Raw genomic sequence first — 6,340 nt, 5'->3', positions numbered from 1 at the left:
AACAATCAAAAACATAAAATTTACTGCCGAGTCGAAGTTCTGCCCTCATCAAAGAAAAAAAGGGAGGGGGTAGGGGGGGACTACAACCATTACCCCTTTTCAAACAACTGGGGGACTCCAACCCCCACCCCTTTTCAAGGGGGGGGGGGGGGGTGGACTCTAAACCCTCACACCTTTTCTTGCTAGCGCTTGAACTCGGGTTGGGATTCAAATCCCAATTGTTATGTTCCATAAGCAACTCTAAACAGGTGGGTTTTAAGTTGAGATTTAAAACCCAGTGATTCAGTTGTTTTACAGTTTTCTGGAAATTGGTTCCAAATTTGTGGTGCATTGAAGCTGAATGCTGCTTCTCCTCATTTGGTTCTGGGGATGCAGGGCAGACCAGAACCAGAAGACCTGCTGTTTCTGTTAATACAGCAACAGCAGATGTATTGTGGTGCTAAACCGTTCAGTGATTTATAAACTAAAAACAGTATTTTAAAGTCTATTCTTTGAGCTACAGAGAGCCAGTGTAGTGGTTTTAAAACTGGTATTATGTGCTCTATCTTCCTGGTTTTAGTGAGAACGCGAGCAGCAGTGTTCTGGATCAGCTGCAGCTGTTTGATTGATTTGTTGGACAGACCTGTGAAGATGCTGTAATCAATGCGACTACAGATAAACGCATAGATGAGTTTCTTTAGATCTCACTGAGACATAAATCCTCTAATCCTGGAGATGGGAGCTCCGTCGATTCCTGCGGATGGCAGGATTCTTTTGCAAGAACTTTTCTACAGTTCTTGCTCCTTTAACAGCTTTGACCAGCCCTTCTAATGTCTTGTTGTTGGTGCTCTATGTGTAAAGGTTTATGGTGGGAGTTACAGGACTAGGTAAGTTTGGGATACCCTGTACATTCCCATCACATAGGTGTTTTTCTACATTTACATTTACAATTTTCTACAACCTATTTAGGTTGGTGCCACCCATGTAAAATTTTGGTGAAACTTTTGTTAAATCAGGTTAGTAGGGTTTTCTTTTCTATTTTATTTAGCATAAACTGTAGTTATGCCCTGTTTTCTTTGAGTTGGCACCACCTAACTGTCCCTTTCTCCCTCACAATTTGTACGAGCTCATATTTTTGCTGAAAATAAATCCCTTTTTTTGTCACATTCACCTGGACTCTCGAATTTTTGTGGTTGTCGTGTCACTCCCCTTCTCCACATGAGGGAGTGGGGGGCTAACATAGATAAATAGAAATGTAAGGTAATTTTGCTAACAGAAAACTCCCTGAAATCAGCTACCAAATGGAAATAAAAATTAAAATACACAAATTTAACAATCTATTGTGGTTCAGCAGAACACTAATTTTACAAGATGTTAAAAAGTGTTTCCCTCATGTTTTTTTTTTTTTACAAAAACATTATGTGCAAAAGTGAGAATATTTTAATATTTTTAAAAGGAAATGCTCCTTTTAAAAATGTTGAACATCAAAATACATTAAAAAAACTGCAAACAGTAAAACTTTGAGCACATTTCTTAATAATCTTCAACATTTTTCATTTTCAATTTTTCCAACTGTCACATAAAATCTCCATGTTAGTGTTTTAGCTCTCATCCCTTCATTCCCCCTTTCCCTTCAGCAAGGGAAATAATGTGCGAAGTTTGTTTCATATTTTTTCTAGAGGAATATCTGATTCGGGTCACAGATAAATTAGCACATTAAACTCTCACTCCCACTGATTTATTTAATTCTTTACGAGTTAGCAGGGCACGGACAAAACGATCGGAGATATTTCTCCTGTTTCAGATTGCTCAATGTCCCTGAACTTTGTGCAAAGATTCAAGTTATTTGTTTTTTGGGAAGACATCAGTGTTTCAGAAAGTTTTGCGCCATGGCTGATTGGTTGTTCTTTCCATGTGGAGAGGAGAGCCGAGCTGACACAGAGCTGAAGTGTATATCCTTATCGCAGATATCAGCTAATTCTGTCAAATTCAGTTAAATCCAGACTGTCAAACCAGCTGACCAAATTCTTTGTTTTTATGGCAGTTTAGCAATGTTTCCTTCACCTTTACAACTTCAATATCACTGCACGTATGGTGGGATGATGTATTTACACCATGAAATAAGCATATCACAATAAAATGTATTTTTCTGTGCAAGTTTTTTTTACCTGTATTATTGCGAATGATATCATATAGCCCAACCCTACTTGGGCCGTGTTGAGTTTCCCTCCTTCAAATCTCCTGAAGTGTAAAGGTGAGCGGCCTTTGCGTAGCAGAGATGAGATCAGTTTTTTTATATAAGACTGAAAGAACCAGAGTCCTTCACAAGGTCGGGGGCCTATACTCAGAACTTTTGTACTAAATTTCTAAATGTATTTTTATTGACACTTTTCATACCTGCTGCTTTGCCAAATCTATGACAATACTTATTTCTGTCTTGCTGATAACAGGTGCCAGGATGAGTGTCCAGTTGGTACTTTTGGTGCTGGCTGTGCAAAGACCTGTCACTGTATGAACAACAGTAAGTGCGTTCATATCAACGGAACATGCCTGTGTGATGCGGGCTACACAGGAGAAAAATGTGATATCCGCTTATGCCCTGACGACCGTTACGGTTTAAGATGCGAAAAGAATTGTCCATGCCACGCCCCAAGAACTCTAAGGTATGCTGTAAATGATTTAACTGACTTGTGCAAGAATAAACACATTTAAACGATTGGTACTTGTAGGAATCAATGTAGAGTTTTAATATTTAGAGGAAAAAGCAAGTTTCCAGGTATAGTACTTAACTAGTGTGACTGTAATATGTCAGACAGTTACACAAGCACAGGTGGCTGTTGGTTGATGGGTCTGACATGCAAGTGACATACAAACAGGATTTCTTCTGAACTCACAAAAGTTCTGCAAGTGTTACTTAAGATAAAGCTTTATTATACTGGGAAGAAAAAAAAAACTTCTGTAAATGCATGTGTATCAACTTTGAAGACAACCCTTCCAAGAAAGTACCAGGAGATAAGTTTTTTAGTTCAGTCTGCTTAATCAGAAAATTAAGCAGACTGGGTTTTTTAATTCTTATAACAATCTAATAATGACTATCACTTTTGTTCGTCACAATTTCTGCTTTATGTAGCTTAAAGTTCCACTCCAACACACACACTTGGATTTACCACAAGTTAAATCCAAGAAAAACATTTCTGTAAGCTTAAAAACTTTATTTTTTAATAAACTGGACAATAGTGATTTGATTTGAAACCTTAATGTATTTCATTAAATGAAGATTGTAGAAGATTCAACAAAGTGAACTTATCTTAGATTTTATTTCTCAGTATCAGAGTAAGTCCAAGAATCAAAAGGAAAAGAGGAATGTCTTCATAAAATTGTTACTGGCATGGCTAATAACAATATGTTGTCGAGAACAAGAATGAAGCTGTGTGGTTTGCAGAAAAGCAGAGTGAACAAGAAAAGTCAATATTATACACAAAATATTTAAATGGTGGAGTAAGAAAAATTTTGGGCTTGTTACAGCTTGTTGCACATAAAGGTATGCTGTAGTTTTTTTTTTTTAAATGCTGTTTTAAAATGGCAAAACTCTATCTGCCCCCTATCCACTTGTATTTGCACACTGCAGGTCAGCTGTCTTAAAGTCCTTAAGTTGTCTATCACTTAAAAGAAAGAAAAAATAGACTTTTCTTTTAGGAATATGTAAGAGAAAGCAAAGACAGGAATGGTGTAGAAGAGTATTAAATTGACTGGTCATCTGTATGCTGGATGACCATAAAAAGTTTGAGTAATTTAAACAACTAATATCTTTTGAAAAGAGAAATGTTAGAATATTCTGCCCACTAAGCAATTTAAAATTACAATTTATCATAGAAACATTGGATATATTTTTTGTCAAAGTCTTTGTATTAAATAGAAAACAAGCAGAGATACAGATTACTTTAAAACTTACCCTGGTCAATATTTTTCCCCAGTTTTAAGTGTCAGTAAATAGAAGACTTATGTAAGACCTCTATTCCATTTTTTTAACATTGCTGGTACTAAATTATAAATTTGGTAAGAATTTTAAAGTACTCCCGAGTTAGTTTAAAACATGAAGCCACTCACATATGCAGTTAAGACTCGCAGGGAGGATGGTACCTACCTCATCATTCTTTGGCGAGGAGGGATACATTGATAATTATGTAATTGACATAGACTACCTGTCAGCTTTGTCAATTTGTAAAGCTTACAAATTTTGGTTTTGTCAGATTAGAAAACAAACTTTTCTGGAAATTAGGTTTTATATTGAAAGGTTTGGGAGAACTTTGAAGTGATAACACCCTGTGTTAAGTGATGAAATTACACTGTACAAAATTTGTTTTTCTATATTTTAAGAACTTAGTGTGTAGGACATTGATTTCGATTCAGGAAATACATGTTACTAAGATTAAAAGATTACTTTAAACTTATGAGTATGAAATATATGGGACTTAATTGTACCATTAACCATTTTTTCTGTGATAAAACTGTGCAAAGCAGTTCAATTTAGTACTCCAACATAGTGAAGTAAATTTTTGTGATTACATCATGTTTTCTTTTTCACTAGATGCCACCCAGTGTCAGGGGAGTGTACATGTCAGGCTGGTTGGTCAGGACTTTTTTGCAATGAGACGTGCACACCAGGATTTTTTGGCAAATCTTGCACTGACTTGTGTCAGTGCCAGAATGGAGCTGACTGCCACAATGTGACTGGAGAATGTATCTGTGCTCCTGGCTTTATGGTAAATTAATTTGTTGCATGCACATGTATTCATTTAAGTGCATCCTGAATTATATGTATGTACATGGATACATACAAGCAAGCTTTACAGTTAAGACATATGATAATAACAGATAAAAAATTGTTGACAATTTTAAATATACTCCTAAAGCATATTCATTTACAGTTTACATTATAAAGTTAAAATTATTAAGGATTGTGAATAAAGCAGTTTAACTGTTCTAATTTAATCTTTGCTATTTTCACTAGACAAATAAAACTTTTCTCCTAAAATACCAATGCCAAGTGTTAAGGAAGAGATTCTCTGAATTAATTAATTTTGGAAAAAGTCTGGCTCTCTCTTCCTCTTGGATCCTGGGTCCTCTCGCGGCGGTCACGTGTAGTCACTCAGAAGAAAACAGCAATGCGTGTCGACGTCACAGAATTACAGAGTTTAAATCCAATATAAGACGATGCATAAAATTACAACAGAAACTGCAGAACAACGGAGACATATATTCATTTGCCTGACATAAATGGAAAGAAGAAGAAGAAGAAAGAAAAGCAAAGACATGCAAAGACGTCTTTGGAGAATTGCAAGAGCAAATCTAATTTGTTACTTCTGTGTAGAAAGTTTTATCTTCTTTTCTTTAATTTATTCAAATAAGGCGTATCTTTGCTCCTCCAACCAGGAGCTATCTCTGACCCTCTATCTGAAGCCTAAACTCCTGCCGTGTTTACAGCCTTTCACAGATGAGTGTGAAAAGCTACAACTTCCACTGTATTGTTTTCCCACACAGACAAAAGGCAGTTCAAACGATCCTAGCAAACCATCTGCTGTAACTATGGGTAACATAAAGGTCAAAGAGCCAGAATACATTACTAATTTCAAAACCACAATTAGGGCATTTGAGTCAAGACATGTTAAGTTTTAAAACTAGCTTATTTTAAATTTATTTTCTCAACAGTTCCCTCTTTTAATCTCTTAATAGAGATTACACTCTAAAATATAAATTTAAAATATACTATGCGATAGTATAAGCCTAAATTCAGAAACACCGTATTATAGCTGATAAATTCCCTCTTTTTGCATGCAACCTTCTACATAACATTTGCTGTTAAAATGTTGGCATATTCATTGCACATAAAATCAGACCAAATCAGACAGCAAAATCATATAAGGGATTCAAAACATAAAATAAATGTTCAAAATTATCTAGCCCAGAGTCATGTCTTACCAAAAAGATAATTTAAAATGCATAAAATTTATCAATACTTAACAGAAACTTTACCACGTCAATCAAGTATTCCTGATACAAATAGGATGTTACACAAATATTTGTCCAAAATTATCCCTGCAATAAATGATACAATATAGATACAATATACTGCATATATAAGACTTACAAACTATCAATAAACCTCCAGTTGAATAGTTTTGTAAATTTTTTTCCTTTTCTTTCTTTTTTTTTTTTACATATCTTCATTTTGTGTCTCTGTGTTTCTTGATGCTCCTTGAAGTAAGATGAGTTCGTTGGCACGTCGTAGACAAAAGATGAAAACTTGATAATAGGAGAAATAACAAAGATGATCCTCTGGTCTCCAGTAGCTCATTTTCCT

General features: G+C 35.3%; 1 long non-coding RNA gene across 1 annotated transcript; it reads left to right on the top strand.

Annotated features, from left to right (window-relative positions):
- The first annotated feature begins 811 nt into the window (after positions 1–811).
- Positions 812–4,816, top strand: LOC106941547 (uncharacterized). Its single transcript, XR_001423397.1, has 3 exons — positions 812–840; positions 2,430–2,642; positions 4,568–4,816. It is a non-coding gene; the product is annotated as an uncharacterized LOC106941547 (long non-coding RNA).
- Positions 4,817–6,340: the final 1,524 nt, after the last annotated feature.

The sequence above is a fragment of the Poecilia latipinna genome, unplaced genomic scaffold (assembly GCF_001443285.1).
Source record: "Poecilia latipinna isolate Pla-1442-1.1 unplaced genomic scaffold, P_latipinna-1.0 Scaffold3739, whole genome shotgun sequence".
NCBI classification, from domain to species: Eukaryota; Metazoa; Chordata; class Actinopteri; order Cyprinodontiformes; family Poeciliidae; genus Poecilia; species Poecilia latipinna.
The sequence above is the reverse complement of the archived record's forward strand: the minus strand, read 5'-3'. Positions and strand labels throughout refer to the sequence as shown.